General features: G+C 33.4%; 1 protein-coding gene across 4 annotated transcripts in view; it reads left to right on the top strand.

Annotated features, from left to right (window-relative positions):
- The window catches only part of LOC114324457 (uncharacterized), a 558,952-nt gene that overhangs the window by 102,324 nt on the left and 430,197 nt on the right, over window positions 1–26,431 (top strand). The gene's annotated exons all lie outside the window — the stretch shown is intronic.

Here is a 26,431-nt window from a genome sequence, read left to right on the forward strand (position 1 = left end):
CTCGGGAGGAAAAGTAGCACTTTCCTCCCTTGTTATACAAATAGCTATTACCTGCCCTACTATGGTATGAAAACAACTATTTGGGTTTGCCATATGCTTGACCTACTTGTTAAACATGTTCGTTTTTAAGTATTAAGTATATTTATTCTGTCCAAAACACATAATGAAGCAAACACCAGTAGGGAGAAGGTCAAAGGGAAGACCCAAACTTAGATACATGGAACAAGTGGAACAAGATCTGAAAACACTTGAGATTACCCACTGGAAGAACAAAGCAAGGAACAGAACAGAATGGCGGAAAATCCTAGAACAAGCCAGGACCCAAAAAGGGTTGTCGAGTTACTGATGATGATGATGATATTTATTCTGTAGTATATGTATCGCGACGCGATTTGCGCGGGACGTCCCGATTTTCAGGGGTCTGGGGACGCCTACTGATTTGTACCTGATCGGGATACTAAATGTCCCGATTTTCACCCACGAAAACCAATTTGAGGAGGACTTGCAGTGAATTTTATAACTATGTTATAAAAACAAGGCACTATTAAAAGCGGCAAAATCCAATGAAAAATATAATTGTAATAAAAAATAAATAATTTACTTAATCTACGATTTTTTTTGTAATATCATCTGATTATTATTATTATGTAGGATTAAATACAGATTATAGAAACACCTTGTAGTCCAGTAAATGAACGGGAAATACGGCGATACCGTGTTATTTTCAGGATCATCTCCGAATTGCATGAAAATTGGGACGGCTTGTGCCGTTGGTTGCTTTTACTCGGGGGGTGACAGTCACCCCTAGTTGGGGGTGAAAACAGAGCGTTTAAAATAAGTCCGGAGATAGATAAATTCGCTAATTCTAAGCAATTTTAGTTTAGAGAATTTTAGTTTATAGAATTTTAACTTAGTTAATACTTTTCCAGTTATTTACGATTGAAAATGTGTATTTTTCGACAAAAAAATCACGCTTTTAGGCGATTTTCACAAATAACTCAAAAAGTAAGTATTTGATCAAAAAAAATATTCTTAGCAAAAATGTAACACAATTTAAAAAAATATAAAAAAATTGTGAACTCGTAAAATCTATAGACCCAGCAAAAGCAAAGTTGTAGCTCATGAAAAATACGTTTTTATTCGTCAAATTCCAAATCAAATATTTCAACGTAAAATAACGAAGAAATGAAGCACTTTTCGGAAAAAACCAATTAAAACTTTTTTAATAATGCGTTATTTTTATGTTTTAAAAAAGTTTTTAGCATCAAAACTAAGCGAGTTATGCTCAAAATCAAGTTGACTCCTTTTTTTTTGTTAAAAAAATCGTGAAAATCTCCACCGACAAATAAAATTAATCGTTACCGCTTTACAAACAATTTACTTTACATTATTGAAAGGGCCTGAACGAGTCACTAATCACGAGTGTATGCAAAATATGAACATCCATATTTTAACCAATTTTTGTCTTACAGAAAAACAAAATTAATCTATCATATTTATAAAAGCAAAACCCACCTACTTTTTACTCCTTCAGATTTTTAGTAACCCTAATACTTTTTAAGTTATTTTGAAAGAAGGGCATTTTCCAATATTTTAGGAAATTTTTTTTTACTATAAAACCAATTTTTTTCAAAACTAACCACTCCCAACCTTGTTCTTTTACTAATGTTTCTAATTAGCTTGTTCTGTACAATTTCTCTTGAAAAAATAACTTTGAGATAACATTGAAATCGTGATAGAACCCACCAAATTTTCTGTCAGAATTGATCAAATATTAAGGCATCTGAATCAACAGAAATGCCTGACTCATAAAAGATTCAGTTTTGTCACAATGGCCACAATAGCTCCTAAAATTATATTAAAATACAACGATAAAATGAGAACAAATTTGAAAGTAATTTAAGTATTCATTCAGTGCATTACGCGAAGGGAAAGGTGAGGTATTCTATTGTTTAAGATGAATGTCGAGAGATGAATTAAAACGAGGGTGAGAATGACACTAAGAAAAGTAATTGTGAGAATGTGTTCCAATTTCTTTCAGTTTACAAGAGGTTTAGCAATATTTTGTTCACTCTGTTTATAAATAGCTATTTTTTATTGTTTATTACAATAAAAAATAACAGGTTTCACATTGTTTACAAAGTTTTTATAACTAAAAAGTTCAATAATTTTTGAGCAGTATAAATTTTTTTATTCAATAAATTCTTAATAAGATATTAGGATCTGTCCAACATAAATCTGAAAATACTTTAATGGAATCAGACCGCGACTCTCAGAATTGAAGGTGAATACACTACTACGTAGAGTGAACCAAAGCTTCACTCCTTTTTTCTCCTCTAATCTTCAATCTCTACTCTGAAAGAATATTTAGTGAAGCTTTACACGAAACTCAAAAAGGATTTCTACTAAACGTGTACAACAGCAGATGACACCATAGTATTTGTGGACAACCTAGAAGACCTGCAAGTCCTTATGGATAAATGATGGATTCTCAAGAAACCATGTATAAATTTCGTGGGGCTCAGTGGAGGCTGTTCTTCAGAGAGAATGGAAACACCAAATAGTAATGCGAGAATTTATTAATGAGACCTACACTAAAGGTGGTTACCCCGGGAGAACTTTGAGTACTGACTTATGACTTATTCGTGTTTCAGTTGAAGACGTACATATTACGTACAATCAACAGTATGGACTCAATATAAACGTAAAGAAGACAAATCTCATGATAATTAGCCAGAAAAATATCAGAACAGAAGGTTAACTCTACGTCAACCAAACCCTAGTACAAACAGTGATGCTCTAAAACTACCTTGGCACCATATTACATAAATTAAGAATGGATCAATAACCTGGACATAAGAGTGAGGCCCTTCTTCAAGAGCCACAACCTCTCTCTTGGTATAAAAGTAAGAATGCTGCAAGCTGCAATCCTGTTTTTTTATGATTTAAGATTTAAGACTGACAGTTTTCTGTGTCCTTTTTTATGATGTTGAATCATACCCCGCGAACGAGCATCTGTGCAGAAAATTAGAAGCATTTGAGATGTACCTGTATCAGAGACTACGTAAGATCCCGTGGACTAACCCAGCCACAAATTAGGAGCTCCTCAGAAGAATGAAGACGAATCGAGATACAGGCCCGGCCCCAGGGATGGGCAAACTGGGCGGCTGCCCAGGGCGGCAAATTTTAGATGACAGCCAATTTTTGAAATTTAGAACGACTTATATCAATAATACAGTTCTTAGCACAACAGTTTCTTCTATTGACATAGGTCTACCAAGTGGGGGGAGGGGGCGGCGGTCGTCTAACTTGCCCAGGGCGGCAAGTTAGACGACTTGCCTAGGGGCTGGCCTGTCGAGATGTACTGATCACCATCCTATCTAAATAGCTACAGTACTTCGGACACATTAGGCGAAATGAATCCAGATATGCCCTTCTAGAACTTATCTGACAAGGAAAAATATTTAGAAAGCGAGGCCCAGGAAAAAAAAAGAACATGCTAGTTAGAGAACCGCAGAACCTGGTTCAACATATATGTGAAACTTTAAGCACGGATAAGCACACCAAGAAGGAGATCGCAATGATATTTTGATACCAAGTTGTGATACGGTGTGTTGTCTAATACTTGTTTTTTTAAATGTATAGGTATATTTAAAACCAATTTGTCCTCTGCTCATCTGCGCTAATATCTTTCTTTTTTGCTCATCTAAATTTCTAAAACCTTTGTATTTATTGTTTTTTTTATTCAATATTTACATATTTTTAATCGTTTTTACGGTCCATTGCGTCATATTTTTCCTTGTAATAAGATCACCGAAAAGGTACTGAAGACATTAGAAAACAACCAGAAGATCCAATAACTTAAATAAATAAGATCCGACTTCTTCTTCTTCTAGTGCCGACTCCTCTAATGAACGTTGGCTATAACCATTGCAAATTCATCTCTATCTTCTCTAATATTGTCTAAAGATCCGACTAAATATGTTATTTAGGTACTGGTCGCTCGTCTACAGTTAGTATTATAACAATATCGAACCATTGCCTTTCTATTCTGAATTACATGCTACCGCCGAAGCTAAAAGTTATTTTCTTCTCAGAGAATATAGAAAAATTCAGCCTAACCATCAACTGCCCATCTATCATGACAAGCTTAATAGCGAACAGTTATCAACAACATCAATAAGCTTAAAGGCCACCTCCTTACATCAGGAACATTTCAGTCTAACCAACGCAACGGCTGGAAAAGACACTGGGAGAGCGACTCACCACATGAAATGCACCAAATGGTGTGTATCGATTAGAAACCGCCAGGCTTTGAATTGCCCCAAAATATAGAAACAAGGCTAAACAGACTAAGAACGAATAGCGGTAGATTCACTGATAACTTACATAGATGGGAAAAACCGTTACTCCTGAATGTGACTGTGGTGCACCACGACCAACTGTTCGTCTCATTGTTGAAAAATGCCTTTGAAAGCGGTTCTGTGGAGTTTTTGATGGGTTCCTTAATGCAACCAAAAATGTTTTGTATTACATTGATACATTAGATTTTCATTTGTAATACATACATTTAAAGTTTGACCAGGGCATTCAGCCCAAAATAAATCGATTGTTAAATACAGCACCTAGAGACTTGCAACTTTTTGCTCAGGATGAATTCAGGATGATGTCAGGAAAAAGTTGCATAGTTGCATTTTCACGCGCATAAAATGCACCCACAAGTGCATAAACATATCAAAATTAGTATATTAAGGACAAGATTTAAGAATACGCCATCAGAACCGACCACCGGAGCACCTAGTGTCCAGGTTCACGGTTAAAGCATGTCATCTGAAGTTTCGAGGGTTTTCTTCACTAAATTGATGCAAGAAGATTATTCGGGAATATTTCGGATCGCTGGATAAGAATACGCCATCAGAACCGACACCTGGTGCCCAAAAACCCTCCAAACTTCAGACTATAACATGCCTTAGCAGAGACCTTGGGCACCAAATGATCCGGGAGTTGTTTCTGATGGCGTATTCGTATTCAGCGACCCCAAAAACTCTAGTAATCTATTTGCATGCATTCAGTGCCGAAAACCTTCGAAACTTCAGAAAATGACATACCTTAGCAGTGACCGTGGGCACCTGGTGCTCCGGAGCGCTCAATTCTGATGGCGTATTCGTATTCAGTAACCCTATAAACCCCTCGTGTAATCTGTTTGCATCAATTTAGTGCTGAAATCCCTCGAAACTCCAGAAGATGACGTGAACATAGACACCAGGTGCTCCGGGTGTCGGTTCTTATGGAGTATTCGTGTTCAGCGACTCCAAAAACCCCTGAGTAACAAAATCTGGCACTTAGTATACTTATTTTGACATGTTTATGCAATTTTGGATTCATTTTATGTACTTTGAAATGCAATTATGCATTTCCGCCCATTTTTCTATACTAGACTTTTTTCCTGACATTGTCTTGAACACAATGCAAAAAGTTGCTATGTGCTATATTTAAAAATCGATTTATTCCGGTGTTTTTATGTCTAAATGCCCTGGTCTACACCTAGATGTTTTGGACATCTTGGATATTAAAGCACCCTAATATGTCTGTGTAGATATTGGCTTTGAATCCGACCCGGTGCGACCGTCACATGTAACACCGTTGCCGTATCCTCTATTTTTTCATACTATCACGTTACAATTTTTTGTGATATTATATTTTTGTGTATGAAATGTATAATTTTTGTGTATTTTAGGTATGTTCTAATATGTTATGTATATATAGGTTTTTACTTGATTATTTTAAATCATTGTGACGTTTAACTTGCTAGAAAGCTTGTAATATTGTGTACCTAATGTGTTAAAAGTAAGTAGTTTTGAAACACCAATTAAGTAAAGTTTATTATGTTGTTGTTTTCACCAATTTTGAAAAAATGTGAAAACATTGAATTGTCCACGTCCGTCTGTCCGTCCGTCCGTCTTGTCTGTCTGTTTGCAAACTCAACTCCTCCGTCATTATACCAGGTAGAATGACAAATGAGGTGTCAAATGAAAGCTTATCCAAGGATGGTACTAAAGGTGAGAAATTTAACCTAAGCTGTCTGTCCGTCTGTCTGTCCGACCGCGTATATGATTCCTTCGTCACTGTACCAGGTAGAATGACAAATGAGGTGTCAAATAAAAGCTTATAATCCAAGGATGGTACTAAAGATGAGAAGTTTGACGTAGGCTGTCTGTCCGCCTGTCCATCCGACCTGGTATAGTGACGGAAGAGTTATATTCGCGGACAGACAGACAGACGGACAGACAATCTAGGTCTAATTTCTCACCTTTAGTACGATCCTTGTATTATAAGCTTTCATTTGACACCTCATTTGTCATTCTACCTGCTATAGTGACGGATGAGTTATACTCGTGGTTGGACGGACAGGCGGACAGACAGCCTATGTCAAATTTCTCACCACTAGTACCATTCTTGTATTATAAGCTTTCATTTGACACCTCATTTGTGATTCTACCTGGTAAAGTGACGAAGGAGTTATATTCGCGGTCGGACGGACAGGCGGACAGACAACCTATGTCAAATTTCTCACCTTCAGTACCATCCTTGGATTATAAGCTTTCATTTGACACCTCATTTGTCATTCTACCTGGTATAGTAACGGAGGAGTTATATTCGCGGTCAGACAGACGGACAGACAACCTAGGTCTAATTTCTTACCTTTAGTACTATCCTTGGATTATAAGCTTTAATTTGACACCTCATTTGTCATTATACCTAGTATAATGGCGGAGAAGTAAATGTTATTATTTTATTATTCTTGTAGGTACATTTAACATTGGTTGAAATTATGAAAGAAATATATAGAAAACAGCATGGCAACACTGTGATGCACAAACATAAAAATTCAGCCACATTCAGCTGTGCCGGCTGTGCGTTACATAGGGTGCTTTAAAATCCAAGATGTCCGATGTTTTAATGTGTATTTTCTTGTTTGTATTGTTCAATTATGTGTTCTCGATGTATGCCACAAGCTAAAGAAACACATAAATACATAAATTGTAACTTAAAGATTTGTGAAAGACAAAAATACGTTGTTTACATATACTGACATAAGTCTGGCGGGCACTCAAAAATCGTAAGTTCAGGTTACTACCAATAAATGTTTGTCTGTCCCGACCTCATTTTTCATAAATGAACGTAGCCGGTTTACATTCAAACAAATCTCAATATTTAAATCAATTTCCATAAAAGATTCCTTCTGTAGTCCTTTTTCCAGTGTGTGTAAACGAGATAAGTTCTACCGAGTAGCTTTCGGTTATAAAACAGTCAGCAGTTTCGAAACATTTTACGACGAGGTTTATAGTGGAAACTGGAAACAGTTTTGTCAATTTTTGTTGTTTGTTTCTAAGAGTAGTAAAATAAGGAATCTGGCTATTCGTCTTGTTTATTTATTAGGTACGTTCCTCAATTATGCTACTTAGTATAAATTAAGCGGGATATAAACAGAATAGGTATATCTAGGTAGTAAATTAACTGCAAATATGTAATTTCAGGTGCTTTTAAGTAGGTTTACTGAAAAGATGGTGAAAAATTACAATCTTTAACAGAAAAAGAACTGTATAATATACATATTTATTATATTATGACCAATATCATATTATGACCAATAGAAACCAAGATAACCTTAAAATCATATTTCCAGTGTTTATTAATTTAAATAGCTGAAAATTGAACAGATTATGAGGGAAGCTCTAGATTTTATGATCCAATTTATAGATGGCATATACAGGGAATGTGTAAAAAGTTATAACCCGTTAACACGTTCGCTGCGTATATTTTTCTTCTCCCAGAGAAGTAGGTTCTTCTCCTAGAACCTGAAATAATTTTTGTCATGTCGTAAGTGAGCACATGTCGCTCATCGGCGACATCAGCATCGGAGAGGTAAACCGAATGTCGCTGATGAGCGACATACGCATCGAACGTGTTAAAGTATTGTACTCGTAAAATCGGTACCGCCACGTTAAAGTGGAGGGGACTGCTCTCCGAGCTTTGTTGTTTTAGAAACCTGAGATTGAAGCCCGCTGGAAAAATTTGCAATATCTCGGCTTCTATGGCACGCAAATAGTTATTTTTCTACAACCACTATTCAAAGTGCACTTTTCTGCACGGTTTTATGTTAGCAAACTTGATATTTTCTCACAGTATAAGATATTTGACATTAGTGTGCAGAAAAGTGACGTTTCTGTGCCGCAAAGTGACGTTTCTGTGCCGCAAAGTTCTTTTCTGCACAGTTGACTACCTCATTCTGAGTAACGTTATATTCTGTTTACATCCGTGGACTACCGCATTCTGAGTAACGTTATATTCTGTTTACATCCGTGGTTAAACTTTAGACAAATATATAACCTATAAGACAATTATTATATTTAACTATAGCATAGAAACTAAATTATGGATGTTACAACTGTTTTATTTTACAATTTTATTCTTATTAAACATTTTATAATTATCAAATAACCAATAAGGATTTAGCAACCTGTGCAAGAGACGTCGAATGAAGTAGGTTTTGTGTAAATCCGTGACTGCATAAATATAATGTCAATAATGTGTAATAATTGTTTAAATTTAAACAAATTAAGGCAGTGCATTAATTTTTTAACTGATTTCTGTGCAATTTATTTAGGTATAAGGAATTTAAATTGATTAGTAGGTATTAATTAAATACAGTTTAAAATTTATCACATAGGTACCTATTATAATTAATCGTCGTTTGGAAATTGTGATTTTTATTTTTAGGAAAAACTGTGCTTGTAGAAAAAGTATAGTGTGAAACACGTGCAGAAAGGTAATTTCTCACTCGTTTGAATTGCGGCACTCGCTTGCGCTCGTACCGCAACTTTTCAAACTCGTGAGAAATTAGTACCTTTCTGCACTTGTTGCACAATATACTATTTCCTAACAAGTGCAGAAAGTCATACTTTTCCGCACGCGACTGCAGTTTGCCGAACGACGCGAAGCGGGAGTTCGGCAAGCAGTCGAGTGCGGAAAAGAGACTTTCTGCAAGCGTTAGGAACAATATTTTTTCTACGAGTCTTTAAAAAATGACCAAATCTTAATCAATTAATTTAATTAATATGAAAATACATACACCAATTAATTCTTTAACAAGGTTGTCAAAACCAAAGTTTCAGCGTAATTGGTTAGCATGACGACGATCTTGGTTTTCATGACGACGATTCAAAACCACTGTTATTGTCTACTGATTTGACTTTCGAATATTATGTCAAAATTATTTTATTTCATCGAATTCTCGCGTTAATTTCATTAAAACATGAACACAATAAGATATATTTGAAATAAATTAGTAAATAATATCTAAATATTAGTTTATTGCATGTATTATAGTTACTTTAAGGCCATAGTAACATAATTAACACGCGTGCGGAAAAGTCAAACGCGTGCGGAAAAGTAAAACGCGTGCGGAAAAGTAAAACGCGTGCGGAAAAGTAACACGCGTGCGGATAAGTAAAACTTTCTAAACTAAAATACGTGCGCGAAAGTAGACATTTTTGCACGCTCGTAGAAAAAATATTTTTTTAAACTGTGGTAGGTTGAGAAAATAATAAGAACTGGACTATTTTCACCTTCCGGAAAAATCGGAAAATCCCAAAGAATTGAATAATTAATTTTTTTCATAAAAATTTTATTGAATTTTGAAACGAAAAAAGCGATTGATGGACTACCCCGTCTAATTGAAATAATCGAAAATATTACCTCAATCATCCAAGATAGCCATCGTTACACCCTCAGCTTAGCTCAGTCACTCAGGTGTGTGTTCGTCTTGTCCTAATCTTAGAAATAAAATATGAAAGTTTGGAATGGAAGCAAACAAAACAGTAATTTTAACTAATCATGTTTATTGTTCAATAAAGATATAATAAAAATATGACTTGGTAAATTGCATTAACAAATATATTCAAATTCTTGCCAAAAACTAACAATTCTGGATTATACTTATGGCTTTTGGTATCTGATGGCAACTTCTTGATGTCGTATGGTACTGCTGTAGACTTCTAGTAGGCCTGGTCGGATCTTAGGCCCCTGCAGGTAGAGATGGTGGTCGTTGCAGTCTGGATGTCATGGTTGTCTTCGCCTTATATTCCATCACCGGTCGGGTGTGGATGGCTTGAAGCTCCCGAAGGGAGAAAGGTTGATTTCTATCCAAAAACCCAAGAGAAAGATGATTTGAATAAAAAATGATTTATTTTTCACATTACATGCCTTTTATAAGATTACCACCGCCATTTTGAGAATAGGGAACTTGCACATTTTTTTTATTACATAATAATGTTCAGTTTTGTATAAAAATGAGATTTCCAACATTTCACGCTTCAAAACCTCATAATAACTTAGAAGTACAAATTTAAAGTCTTCGGTATTTTAAAGTAGTTCGAACGGCTCTTGACGTCACCTAGTTTTACATTAGTTATTATTATGGTTATATTTCGCTGTGTCTAGGTAAACGCTAACGTGTACGCAAATAAAAAAGTTAGGTACATACACGCGAATTAAACTTCATCAAGCCAGTGACGTCATTATTTAACGTACGCAGTGACTGTATATTTTGGTAAATACATGCTATTTTGATATGTTTAGTGTTTGTTTGATAGAAAAATATTTGTTAAGGGAAGGGAAGCAGAACTATTCAGATGTTTCAAACTTAATTGTAATAAATCAATGTATCTAATAAAAGTATATATTTAGGTTAGCAAAATAAATATATGTATTTAGTTGACATGATACGTACAAAATATTGCTAAAATAATTTTTATACGTAAGTTAATTATTATAATCAACTATTCTAAATGGGAAATGAGCCACAATTTAACTAAAAAAAGATTTTATTAATGTTTCGACGTCCAAATCGGATGTGATTGTCAAAATACAAAAATTGGTCAGATTAAATAAATTATTAGAAAAAATTTTTTACTAAGCAAGAACATTTTTGTTGAATTTAATATTTTGTATTTTGACAACGACGTCCGATTTAGACGTTGAAACGTTAATAACATCATTTTTTTAGTTAAATTGTGGCTTAGTTCCCATTTAGAATAGTTGATTACAAAAATGCCACAAGGAAATAGCTTCATAACAAGTTAATTATTATTGTGAAAGCTTTAGGTCTTCCTTTTATTTTAATTTTGGACGGTAATACTAAATATTGTATATACTAAATTGTAACATATTGTACTATATTGTAATACTAAATACTGTATTTCACTTATAACTAAAAAAATATATATTAATTTATAATCTCTTAACTTTTTCATACTGTTTTAAAATGTTGTTAAACTCATTAAAACAACTAAATAATTGTCCACAGTACATAGTTAATTTAAAAACAAACACTAAACAAATAAAAAATAAAAAATCTCTTTACTAATCAATATTTAAATTGAAGTATAAACACAACGCAATTAAACAAATTCCAACACTCTGACACTAACTTTTTTATTTGCGTACACGTTAGCGTGTACCTAGACACAGCGTTATATTTAGGTATATTCTTCTATTCCTTCTTTAGTTTATTGGCCTCCACCTACTTGGGTATTTGGCCAGCTCGTCGTAGGGTAATAAAGGAAAAATATTTATATTCTAATGACATTTATCGTATGTCGTTGTAATAATATATACCAGTTTGTTGAGATTGGAGTTTGATACAGTTTTTGAAGGAAAGAAAAGAAGGTTTACTATTGAAAATAAAACCATTTTGTAAAAGTAAAAATTTTCTATGAATAGTTCAAACGAACAAAAACACTTTTAACGTCACATAACTGTGTTTTTTACTGACGTTTATAATGTCTAATTAATTTTGTTTACTTTTTGGTGTAAAATGTAAATGCAAAACCATATGACGTCACGACGCGTTTTTTGCTGGCTGGAATAATTTGAATTTTTAATCGTCTTTAGGGGAAAAACGAAAGACAAACAAAACTTTTTTATCATTGATACATGATTTAAATTATGTTCTGTTGTGATTTATAACATTTTTTCCAATTTTAAATTTTATGCAAGTTCCCTATTGAAATGACAGCGAGTAGGGATGAAGTGTCACTTTCATGACAGTGCGACATAGGCAGTGGCGGGCATGTTCCGTATTGAAAAACAGTTACTTACAGAGTAAGAATGTACGGGGTACGTTCAGTATGTTCAGTTGATGATTTAAATAAAAAGAGATATAGTAAATAACAGATAATAAAAGAGGATAATAAAAGAGAATAATAAAAAAAGATAATAAAAGAAAACGCCAACGAGTTTTTAACGAAGAAAACTGATAAAACAAATAGAAGAAAATTATTAATAATGAAATATTAAAGAAAATAAAATAAAATAATTATTTAAAAATAAAATATCAACGATGTGACGTTTGTAACGCTACAATTTTACTATTTCCTAGAGTGAGTTTAGACGTTAGTAGACTCCATGACGATTTACCGATATGTCTCTTGATCTTGTGCTTCGTTGTGTAACAACAATTCATCTGCTGATGGACGAGTCCATTAACGAATGTTAAGCCTCACGAATATTTTTTCCTACCAATTCCTCTCATCCTCTCTATCCATTTGTTGAGTATTAACTGCAGTACGGAGTAACTGCTACTTATCTTTAAATGATTTCAGTATTTAACTTTTCTCTCTTTTATCATTTTCGTCAATACATCTTCTCCTTGACCTATTCTGTTACACAAAACATCCGTAAGGGTAGAACCAGATGAAACAGACGAAATGTTGATACAGCGAGGAAGGCGTGCCACCCCCTTTATTGTTTAACGTTTATTCAGGATATATATTTGACAAAGCTTTACAGGATAACGGTATAAAACTAAACTTCGTCTCAATTATAATTATACAATAGGTTTTTTTAAAGAATTTTGGCGATTCGATAAGACGGCGTTGCTACTATCCTAAATTTTTGTATGTTGGTGTACTGTTCATATGACCGTATGTAAAGTTTCATTTTAATCTGTCGATTCATTCTTTGTTTACAAGCCATTTAGTATCGACGTGTCACAGTATTTTTTTACAATTGAAAAAATCAAAATACTTAGTTTTCACTATAATGGCATATAAAACAACATAATGTTACTCTACATCCCACTAGACCGAAAACAATAGGAACCTTCTCTGGTTACACCTCCGAGGCTTCTACAATTTGCAAGCCATACGGATGCTGAGACTAAGGAAGATGAGGAAATTTTACAATTTATAATTCACGTCCCATCTGCTCAGCGCGGTAAAGTTCCAACGAGAATGGTTCCCTTCGTACTCCAATCAGAGTAAACATTTAAATCAAAAATGAATAACCATTTTCAATTTCGTTGCAAAACGAAAATACAGCCGCATCATATTCTAGTCCAATCAGAGAGTGCGCAAGCACCTCTACCGGTTTCGAAACTTATTAGTCTCTCATCAGGAGGCACATGTTTTTTCGTTTTGCAACGAAATTGAAAATGGTTATTCATTTTTGATTTACATGTTTACTCTGATTGGAGTACGAAGGGAACCATTCTCGTTGGAACTTTACCACGCAGAGCAGATGGGACGTGAATTATAAATTGTAAAATTGCCTCATCTTTCTTAGTCTCAGCATCCGTATGGCTTGCAAATTGTAGAAGCCTCGGAAGTGTAACCAGAGAAGGTTCCCATTGTTTTCGGTCTAGTGGGATGTAGAGTAACATTATGTTGTTTTATATGCCATTATAGTGAAAACTTAGTCTTTTGCTAGCAGTTGCCGCTAGGGCATCTATGCCATTTCGTTCGTTGCAATCCGGGACTGCACGCCGGGGTTTGTTTTGGTTGGATCAGGGAGAGCAGCATATGTGCCTCCTGGTGAGAGACTAATAAGTTTCGAAAGCGGTAGAGGTGCTTGCTGCACTCTCTGATTGGACTAGAATATGATGCGGCTGTGTTTTCGTTTTGCAACGAAATTGAAAATGGTTATTCATTTTTGATGAAAAAATCAAGTATCGTGCAGTGATTGAATTTTTATTTTTGGAAGGTTAAAAAACAAATGAAATTTTGAAATTTAGAACGAATTGTGAAAGCGTACAAGGACTCTTCGCCTTTAATTAGTAAAGTACAAAGATGGGTTGCTGAATTTAGATTTGGTCGTACAAGACTCGAAGACGATCCACGTCACGGACGTCCAAAAACACTAGAAATAGTATTGAAAATGCAGGATATTGTATTGGAGAATCGTCGAGTGAATGAAAGAGATTTATTAGAAGCCCTAGGTATCTCCGTATCTCATTGGGTAGTGTAAACAATACTTCGACTCTAGTATTATATACAACAAACTCCATCTTTTTTATAGTCTGCTGTCATGATACAATAACCCAAGATATGATATGGAGCGTTCCTAATTTCGTTCAGGTCGCGCATGACGTCACGTTGTGAGTAGATCCTTTAAATTTCGAATGCATTGCCATTATTATTTGGAGATTTTAGCTTTTAATATCAGTTGTGAAACTTTCTAGAAGTGCTGTTTTCTTTAGTATGATTAAATATAATTATTGAGAACATATTCTAATAATAAAATCAATCGGAAACATGATTTTTTTATTAATAAGCAACATACGTCTAATTATACAGTGTGGAAGGCACTTGTAGAATAAAATGGTTTCTGTCCTTGTTTCTAAAAATTAAAAAAACGCTGCCTGATACTCGTCGATTTTTAAATAAATATCTGCACTTTTTAAACACAAATTTAAATTTACAGGGTGATTCATAAAAGTCAAACAGAGTCCAAAAGCTTTATTTTTAATAGAACACCCTGTATATTTTTATATAACTTTTAAATTTAAATGGGCGCTTTACAAACATAGATTTAAATTTACAGGGTGATTTACGCAAGTACAGCATAGTCCATGATCTTTAGTTTTAATGGATTACCCTGTATATTTTTATGTGCTTAGAAGCTACTTTATAACTTCATCTCAAAAAAAATGTATTATTCGGGTTCATTATGAATAATACAAGGTGAAATTTGGAAAAGGTGAAATTTTTAAATTATTCATAAATTTCGTCAAGACATTAAAGATACAAAAACAAAAAAAAAATAAATATTATTTATACTTAGTTTAGAAAATATATGTCTTTATTTAGATAAAATACCGTTATTATATATGTTACGGACAATGACGTAAATCCGGCCAATAACGTTAATGGCCGGCCAATAACGACAATGGCCGGTTGAATTGGCCATTGTCGACAATGGCCGGCCATTAACGTTATTGTCCATAGAAACTGGACATTGATGATAATTTTAAATTCTTGATAACATTTCTATCATTGCCCGGCCAATGTTGATATTTTGAATAAAAGATAGGTTATGTGTAGTTTTACTATTGTTTACTTCATGTGAATATGTTACCCATATTATGATAAATAAAGACAGATAAAGAAAGATTTATTTGTTTTTAATAACTACTTATATTTCTGCAACTACGTTCAGACACATCTTAGTATCTCATTTTAAACACTTACTGACTCACACCGATTATCTTCTGAGGCATCGATTTATCAACATTGGCCATTTGCTTCTGGGCACTGTCGTTATTGGCCGGTTATTGATGAAAAATTTAATTTTACCTTAAGTTTTTACAACATTGACCAATAGCTACGGGCATTGTCGTTAATAACCAAGGAAAATGGACATTCACGACAATGCCCGGTCATTAACGTCAATGTCCAATTTACATCATTGACCGTAACATATACATACTTTACTATTATTTAAAGTATGATAAATTATTAGATAATTTCAAAATTTTATGTAGGTACCTATTTAATATCTTGACGAAAATTTAACCTATATAATTTTAAAATTTCATCTTGTATTATTCATAATAGGCTCTATACAATCCACTTTTTTGTGATGAAGTTATTTAGCAAATTCGAAAAACATAAAAAATATACAGGGTGTTTCATTACAATTAAGATCATGGACCATGATAGACTTGTGTAGATCACCCCGTATATTTTAATTAATGTTTAAAGAGAGCATATCTAAATTTAAAAGTTGACGTATCCTAGCGTTTTTTATTATTTTCTAAAATAAGGACACAAACAATTTTATTCCATAAGTGGTTTCCATACACTGTAATTTCAAAATTTCACCCTGTATTATTCATAATACACCATACATGATATGGGTCGTTGAAATCAGGCCGTTAAGTAGCTTTTAATAATATAAAAATATATAGGGTGTTCCATTAAAAATAAAGCTTATGAACTATACCAGGCTTGCGTGAATCACCCTGTTTAAATTTAAATTTAGGTTTAAAAAGCCTACATTTATATATAAAAATGAACGGGTTTCAGCGTTTTTTAAAATTTTTTAAAACAAGGACAGAAATAATTTTATTCCATAATTGCCTTCCACCATATATATAATATATGTATTATACATGTACTGGCGATGAAATAAAGGTAACAATAAAATTGTAATGTGTTAAATGATAAAAAAAGTTAAAGCTGCGATAGTCATAAAGCACATCAGTTATATTTTTTTATTACTTAAGTTCTCTTATTCATTAATTATATTTATGATCACACCTCCTAATGACTATTCAAATCTAACTATGAATATGATATTTGTGATATAGTCCAGGGCGGATCTGTTTTGAGATGGACGTTGAGAGATGACTCAAATTTTTTTGCAGAAATTGCTTGAAAATAAATCAAATAATAATATTTGAGTTATCCTCCCTCTCAAAAAGGTCCGGAACATTGTTTAAATAATCAAAATGTCAAAAATTGAAGGAAAAATTCGATTTTTTTCTTTGTTTTTTGATTATAACTTTAAAAGTATTCATTTCCGAGAAAAATTGTACTGACATAAAAGTTGCGTAATTCAATTTACTACAATATAGAATTGGTTAAAGATTTAAAAAATAGTAACCCTAGTTGCAAAATAGCAATAATTGCGAAAAAACCATACAAAAACAAGTATTCGCATTTTACGTTTTTCAACCATTTATGCTATTAGGAGCTTCATATTTCTCCCTGAAAAACTTTATGATACAGTAAAACAATACTGTAAATTTCATTAAGACCGGTTCTATAGATTTTGCAAAATAAATTTTGCAATACAGCTTTCGCAAAAAAAATTCATTTTTTCAAAATGTTACAGGACTGAAAGTAAAGCAGATAGCAAGTTGATTTTTTTTTTGCTTATAGAAATGTACTCTACCTTTCATTTGCAATTTTCAAAATTAAAATAGATTAATTACCACGGCGTCAGAAAATTTTTGAAATAAACAATAATTTTTGGTGCTACGCGCAGGACAGCTGTGTTCGATTCACACAGGTTGATTTCCACCAAAATTTCTTCTAATCTTTATCTAATATATTACTTTCTTACTCTATATTTTGTTGTATTTTAATATTTTAATTCCACAAAAATCAAACTAATTTTATTATTGTTTGTGAAATATTGTTTAAACAATCGAATATGTTTAAAAATAATAAACTTTTATTATTTAAGTTAAAATATATGAACAAAGAAAGTTTTTGCTAATAAAAGTGTTATTTCAAAGGATAGAGTATGTGTTTTTATTTTGCAATAAACAAATTTATTTATTTATATCAAAATGTCATAAAAATTAAAATGTATCAATCATTATAAAAGGTCATTGAAATGCCCAATCAGAGCAACCTATCCGCTGTCCTGCGCGTAGCACCAATAATTAATGCTTATTTAAAAAAATTCCTGACGCCGTGGTGTTAAGCGATTTTAATTTTGCAAAATTGCAAATGAATGGTACAGTACACTTCTATGTGCAAAAAAATTTTCAACTTGCTATATGCTTTATTTTCAGTCCTGTAACATTTTGAAAAAATGAATTTTTTTTACGAAAGCTGGATTGCAAAATTTATTTTGCCAAATCTATTGAACCGATCTTAATGAAATTTACAGTATTGTTTTACCGTATCATAAAATTTTTCAAGGTGAAATATGAAGGTCCTAAGTGTAGCATAAATGGTTGAAAAACGTAAAATGCGAATACTTGTTTTTGTATGTTTTTTTTTCAAAATTATTGCTATTTTGCAACAATTGTGAGTATTTCTTAAATTTTTAACTAATTCTATATTATAGGAAATTTAATTACGCAACTTTTATGTCAGTACAACTTTTCTCGGAAATGAATACTTTTAAAGTTATAATCAAAAAACCAAGAAAAAAATCGAATTTTTCCTTAATTTTTTGACATTTTGTTTATTTAAACAATGTTCCGGACCTTTTTGAGAGGGAGGATAACTCAAATATTATTATTTGATTTATTTTCAAGCAATTTCTGCAAAAAAATTTGAGTCACCTCTCAACGTCCAAATGTACTAATATTTTTACAGATCCGCCCTGGTCTAATAAAAGTGTAACAAATTATAAGTAATATTCACCTTAAACACAAAAATAAACAGTGTTTACTATACGACAACACTGAATATAATGCTGATCTACTCACAGAGTGACGTAGCTACGTTGGCCCCGCCTACCTGCTCCATGTCATATCTTCTGTTATTGTATCATGGTCTGCTGTAATATCTGGTCTGTGCTAAAAATAGTCTCGTACATAGTTAAATCTGTTGCTTTTATCACAAGCTGATTGATCTTGTTTTATTTTTAAACAAAGTTTGCTTTATCTTACTTATTAATCGCAGGCATCCAGTTAAAAATCTATCATACCTCTATTGCACGGAAACTACTAGTTTAAAAACTACAAGCAAAACAACATAATACCATGTTACGAACACCATCTATCGCTTAATCTACCTATCTATTACGTTGTGAAATCTGAAAAACGTTTACATCTTACTTGCTGTAACTATAAATACTAACGATGTACAAAATAAAAACTAAAATAATGATGGATCTTTCTAAAATTACTTTTGAGAAAGAAACCGCTTCCTTACAACGTTTAGAGCTTAAAAAGAAACATATTTTTATAAAACTCACCTACCTCCGACGAGGCCGTGAATGGAGAGATAGCTATTAACTCGTGAATAAACTTGAAAGAAGAAGAAGGAATAAGTTTTTATAGGATGGAACATTAAACCTACTTAGACTGAAACTCGACTACCTGGATGATTATCAAAGTTTCTACTTTTAAGTGCGCAAAGTGAAATTGTACAGTTAGAAAACCGTAAGGAAATTAGGATGCACGACAAAGTTGGAATTGAAAATTAGATTTTGTTTTCTCTAAAACTATAATTGGAAACTTTTATGCTTTAATTCGGGAATAAGCGAGGACTGGTGAGTGTTATTACGGCGTATTCTAAGCTGGAAAATCAACAGTGTGTTTAAGCTGTTATGTATTATATTATAAAAGTCTTTTGACGATGGTATTAGCTGTAAAATTGTTGCTTTCACTTTGTTTAATATATGCAAATTAAACACAAATTAAGAAACGGAAGAAAAATTTGGGTATTTCGTGATTTAATTCTTTAAAAGTTTTGTTTTGTGTATACAGTCGAACCCGCTTATTAGAATCCCTGTTATAGGAATATCCCGGTTTATGGAATATAAATTCAAGTTCCCGAAACATTTCCATTTACTCCTTAATAAATTTATCTGTTTATTGGAATAGGATCTAACTAGATAATACCGCTTATTAGCATATTTTGCAGGTCAAAGAATTTTTTTTTTACAATTTACTAAAAATTTAAATTATGTTTGGTATTATGGTTTGTCGTCAACGGCCTGTAGTGCTGGATTAGATATTATTAGGGTAATAAATATTTATTACTTTGTTACGAATACCAATTCGATCTTTAGCATGGGCAGCATGGCCGACAAATGCATGGGTCATAAAATAATTTTTATTTGTCTACACAAAGGCACTGTTGCCTGTTATAAAATAGTTAGAAGCAGTTTATTTAGAATTCACTCAGAGAGGACCTACTTGTTTACAAGATGTGAATTATGGCTTTGTTAAATTCGAAAAGAAGGGAAAAGAACAAGAATGTAACAATCCATTTCTTGACGCCAATAAAACTTCTATTCAACCAATGGATTAAGGATTAAGGATGACCACACGGATTAACAACGAAAAAGCTATAATTACCAATAATTTCTCAAGAAAAAAAAAAGTAATTTTGTTATATATGCATTTTAATAAGAAAATATTTACATATCCACATATTGCATACATTTCATATTAATTACCTAATGTATTCATTCACATACATGTAATGTAATTTGGTATTTAACACATACTATACATAGATAAGTATACATAGATATAACATAGATTTATACATAGATAAGTACTAGTTACACTACTGTATTATTGACGTAAAAAGACCTAAAACCATTTACATACACTGATTATGTCTTCTTCTTCTTCTTCAGCCTGTGTTCGTCCACTGCTGGACATAGGCCTCTTCCATTTGCTTCCATCGATTTCTACTCTTGGCAATTCTCATCCACTGCTTGCCCGCGACTTGTTTGGTATCATCTGCCCACCTTTTCTGCGGTCTGCCTACTCCTCGCCTGTTCTCTCTTGGTCTCCAGTTTGTTAGTCTCTGTGTCCATTTTTCGGGATTATCTCGGGCAACATGTCCGACCCATTGCCACTTGAGCCTTGCTATACGTTCTGCGACATCAGTAATCTTTGTTCTTTCACGAATGTCGCTGATTATGTAGGTACCTACATATATGATATACATATTGGCATAGTATGTAATAAAACTACATATTGACATAGTATGTAAAACTACACATTGGCATAGTATGTAAATAATATTATTACCTACTATACCTACGTATATTCGGTAACACTTATTTCGATTAGCCACCAATGATCGGTTATTAGAATATCCCGGTTATAAGAATATTTTTGCCTTGCACAAAGGCTATTCCAATAAGCGGGTTCGACTGTACCATCTCCAAATAGTATCTATACAGGGTGTCCAGAAACTCTACCGTCAAACGAAGACAAGAGATTCCTCAGATAATTTTAAGACAATTTAACCCAATGAATCTAGTCCGAAAATGCTTTCTAAAGGAGCTAGAACTATTTGAAGATGACGTCTGGTAATTAGTTTTTCTTAAATATCTCCAGAACACTTCTATTTAGAAAAACGAAAATTGGTACAAATATTTATCTTCCAGAGATAAATCGATTTCATCCATTGCAAATTTCTAGTACCGGTCATATGCGTCCGTTTTGGGTAGGGCAACAGTTATATTATCGCACAACTTTTTTGTTTTTAATTTTTAAGCATTTTTTAGTCTGGATTATTAAAATGTACGGTAAAATAGTACTAAAAGGTACTCTTACTTTAAGTCGATAAGATACACCGGTTTCTATAAAAATCGATTTGAAAATTTTTCGTTTTTTGAATATCAAAAAAAAATTAAAAAAAAAGACTATTTAGAAAAACGAAAACTGGTATGTACGTTTATTTATATTCCAGAGATGAATCGATTTTATTAATTGCTAATTTCTAGTACCGGTCACATTTTGCGTCCGTTTTGGGTAGGTCAACGGTTATTTTATCGCATAACTTTTTTGTCTTTAATTTTTAAGAATTTTTGACACTAGATTATTAAGTTATGAGGTGTTCTAGTACTAAAAGTTACTCTTGCTTTTAGTTTTTTAAATACACCGTTTTTTTTTAATTTTTCAATTTTTTTTTTTCATATTCAGGAAACGAAAAATTTTCAAATCGATTTTTCTAGAAAACAGTGTGTTCTACCGACTTAAAGCAAGAGTACCTTTTAGTACTAGAATGCCTTACAATTTAATAATCCAGTATTAAAAATGCTTAGAAGTTAAAGACAAAAAAATTATGCGATAAAATAACCATTGCCCTACCCAAAAACTGACGCTTATGACTGGCACTAGAAATTCACAATGGATGGAATCGATTTATCTCTGGATGATAAATATGTGTACCAATTTTCAAATTCACAATGGATGGAATCGATTTATCTCTGGATGATAAATATGTGTACCAATTTTCGTTTTCTAACTAGATGCGTACTGAAGGTATTTAAGAAAAACTAATTACCAGACGTCATCTTCAAAGAGCCCTAGCTCCCTTTTAGGAAGCATTTTCGGACTAGGTGAATTTGGTTAAATTGTCTTAAAATTATCTAAGGAATCTCCTGTATTCGTTTGTCGGTAGAGTTTCTGGACACCCTGTATATCTTTCAGTTAACCAGTTTCTAATCTTTTAATGTTCTTCAAGCAATTTTTTTATGATTTAGGCTTAATTATAATTAGAGTAAAACATGATAAACTCATAACCATCTTGAAAGGAGCAGGATTAGATGATAGAGACTTGAGAAGCATATATAATTTATATTACAACCAAACTGCCAATATTAAAGTGGATGACCAATTGACAGAGGCAGTCTCCATAGATAGAAAAGTGAGGCAAGGATGCATTCTGTCCCCGATGTTATTTAATATATACTCTGAATATATCTTCGAGCAAGCGCTGGGAGAACTACAGGAAGGCGTATTAGTCAGCGGAGTGCTTCTAAACAACATTAGATATGCCGACGACGCAGTAGTTTTTGCAGTCTAGAGCTAGAGTCTAGATGGTTTGCAAAGAATGATGTTGCGCATATCAGATATAAGTAGAGGACACGGACTTGATCCTAATACGAAAAAAACAAAGCACATGGTAGTCACTATGCGCGAAATATTAAATACAGAGCTTTTGGTTAACCATCAAACAATTGACACATACCATTGCACCAACATAAACAGCCAATGGTGAAACCATGGTTGCACCAACATAAACAGCCACTCAAGTGCAATAAAACAACACACAGGAAAAGCGAGAACAGCGTTCATAATGATGAAGTCTCATTTCAGAAGTCACGATTTACCACTTGGCACCAAAATCTCTATTATCAGATGATATGTATTTTCTACGTATACGGAGTAGAGGCCTTGACACTTCCTGAAGCTTCTTTAAGAAAACTTGAGGCATTCAAGATGTGTGTTACAGAGGCAATTTAACAATTTCCTGGGTGGATCGTGTGACCTAATGTTAAGGTCCTACGTAGAATGGGCCAAGAATGCGAGGTTATTAACACAATCAAAGAGCACAAACCAGAGTATCGTGGCCATGTTATGAGGAATGAACAAAGATGCCATATGGCTTGTTGCAACTCATTCTTCAAGGCAAGGTATTTGGAAACAGGATCCGGGAGAAGAAGAATACCTTGGCTTCAAAACCTGACAAAAGTGGTTAAATACATTGACAACCGGACTATGCCGAAAATCAGCAAGCTAGGATAGCCACGCTGATCGCCAACATCCGGAACGGATAGGCACTGTAAGAAGATCATTATTACCATTGAATTTTATATTTTTATTACCATTATATTTAGGTAAATTTCCTTCCTCCTTCGCAACTTTTGAAGAATGATCTAAAGATGTAGAATAAAAGCGATGTATTTTTCGTCGCATTATATTTTACGTACGTTCGTCAATGTCTAGTAGCTATCTTCCAATTTGCTTTTATCGAAAGGATTCTTCTTATGGTAACATCTTAATACCAATGATATTCCAATTTATGAATTCCATCCCCGAAGTGTGAATCTGGAAGGGTTGAAAAATACGCTTCCACAGCTCTTCATCATTTGATAAAAAACACTTAGTGAGAGAGATGGAAGTCGCTAGGGGCAAAATCTGATGAATACGGTGGATACTTCAGAGATCTTTAATGTATGGATTTTAGACATTTTCAAAATGATCATATGACACGGTGCATTGTCCTGATGAAAAAGGATTTTTTTTTCTGTAAACCGGGTCTTATTTCACTATTTTTTGCTTCAGCGTCTAAAAAGTTACAATAATATTCAGAATTGATTATTTTAATACCAGTTTGCAAGTAATTCCCAAACAAAATTCCTTTCGCATCAAAATAAACTGATGCTCACACCTTCTCGAGCGATTTCTGGATACAAACTCGTTTTGGAGCCGAAGGTTCACCACTCCTTAGCCTCTTGTTTTGATTCAGGATCATAGTAATATACCAAAGTCTCATCCATAGTGATAAATCGATGCACTTTATCCTTTCGAAAACGCTCTAAATGTTTCTTAGAAGGCACATTCGAATGAGTTTTTGTTCGATTGTTAGCGAATGTGGCACTCATTGTGAACACAGCTTTCTGAAACCCAATACTTCAGTCAAAATATTGTTTACAATTGATCGTACTCCTGACTAAACTTCTTCAGAATCTCCCAAATATACGCATCAGCTAGTGTCAGGTCAGGTCAGTGAGGAGAGTACTCGAAGTTTGCTACACGAGAAACAATCTTTTGTAATCGTGTAAACTAATATTTCTTAAAAATGAATAACCATTTTCAATTTCGTTGCAAAACGAAAATACAGCCGAACCATATTCCAGTTCAATCAGAGAGTGCTGCAAGCACCTCTACCGGTTTCGAAACTTATTAGTCTCTCATCAGGAGGCACATATGCTGCTCTCCCTGATCCAACCAAAACAAACCCCAGCGTGCAGTCCCGAATTGCAACGAACGAAATGGCATAGATGCCCTAGCGGCAACTGCTAGCAAAAGACTAAGTTTTCACTCTAATGGCATATAACATATCCCACCAGAATGAAAACAATGGGAACCTTCTCTGGTTACACCTCCGAGGCTTCTACAATTTGCAAGCCATACGGATGCTGAGACTAAGGAAGATGAGGGAATTCTACAATTTACAATTCACGTCACATCTGCTCAGCGCGGTAAAGTTCCAACGAGACTGGTTCCCTTCATACTCCACACAGAGTAAATGTAAATAAAAAATGAATAACCATTTTCAATTTCGTTGCAAAACGAAAATACAGCCGAACCATATTCCAGTCCAATCAGAGAGTGCTGCAAGCACCTCTACCGGTTTCGAAACTTATTAGTCTCTCATCAGGAGGCACATATGCTGCTCTCCCTGATCCAACCAAAACAAAAATTCGGGACTGCATGCTGGGGTTTGTTTTGGTTGGATCAGGGAGAGCAGCATATGTGCCTCCTGATGAGAGACTAATAAGTTTCGAAACCGGTAGAGGTGCTTGCAGCACTCTCTGATTGGACTGGAATATTGTTCGGCTGTGCTTTCGTTTTGCAACGAAATTGAAAATGGTTATTCATTTTTGATTTACATTTACTCTGTGTGGAGTATGAAGGGAACCAGTCTCGTTGGAACTTTACCGCGCTGAGCAGATGTGACGTGAATTGTAAATTGTAGAATTCCCTCATCTTCCTTAGTCTCAGCATCCGTATGGCTTGCAAATTGTAGAAGCCTCGGAGGTGTAACGAGAGAAGGTTCCCATTGTTTTCATTCTGGTGGGATATGTTATATGCCATTAGAGTGAAAGCTTAGTCTAATGTTTCTTAGTTGAAGAGATGTTACAAGATTTCAAGACACTTTTTTCAGATTGAAAAACAGTAGAAAGAAATATCAATAGCGACCTTTGTCTTGTAAAATTCTCATGAAATACTTTTCTTAAAGGGAGTTAAATTGTAAATGTGGGTTTAATTAAAATCTATTTTGAAATTTTTCATTTCAATGTCTTAATTTATAGCTCAGAAGCAGCTGTAAGCCTGTCCTGTCAGAAACACCAAAATTCTCAACAAAGACTTAACAAATGGTATACTCATAACTGCTACTTGAAGCCCATAAATTTTAGAGAAGTTCTGAATGTGGCCGTTAACTATTCTAAAACTGGTAATTGCCGAACAAATTTCCCTTTTTATTTGAAACTTTTACGGCCTTCATTATTGGCCGTAAATTAAATATTTCAAGAAAAACGTCAAAACTTCTGAATCATTTTAAAGTAATAATGAAGCCATTAATTTTTAATTGCCCTGGGAAATTGATATAATTTTCATTTTAAGAAATGGTTTACGATTCCGTAATAGGGCCACTTAACGAAAAGATATATGGTTTGTGTCTTCTGCAGCTATCACTTCCAGTTTGCTTCATAATAATGGGATTTTTACTATTAATAAACAAAGAGAATATTAAGTCCGTAAATGTCTATATAAAAAGTTTACAAAAAGCAGATTGATTGTGTAAAAGAGTCATCATAAAAATAAGAACGTGGGCGCTAGGTGAGTACTTGCCTACTTCTTATAATATATTCTTATGTAGGTGCTAATATTCTTTCTAAAATATCTTGAAAAAAAATTTGTAGTCTGATTCCATACGGTTTTATTTGATTCGATCGGATTTGAGTCGATTTTATTTAATTTTATTTAGTTTTATTTAATTTTATTTAATTTATCTACTCTTATCTAATTTTATTTAATTTTATTTATGTTTATTTAGTTTTATATAATTTTATTTAATTTATTTTATTTTATACAAATATATTAAAATCAAAGTTAGGCAAATCGATGCAGTACTTCTCAAGT

This window comes from Diabrotica virgifera, chromosome 6, assembly GCF_917563875.1.
Source record: "Diabrotica virgifera virgifera chromosome 6, PGI_DIABVI_V3a".
NCBI lineage: Eukaryota > Metazoa > Arthropoda > Insecta > Coleoptera > Chrysomelidae > Diabrotica > Diabrotica virgifera.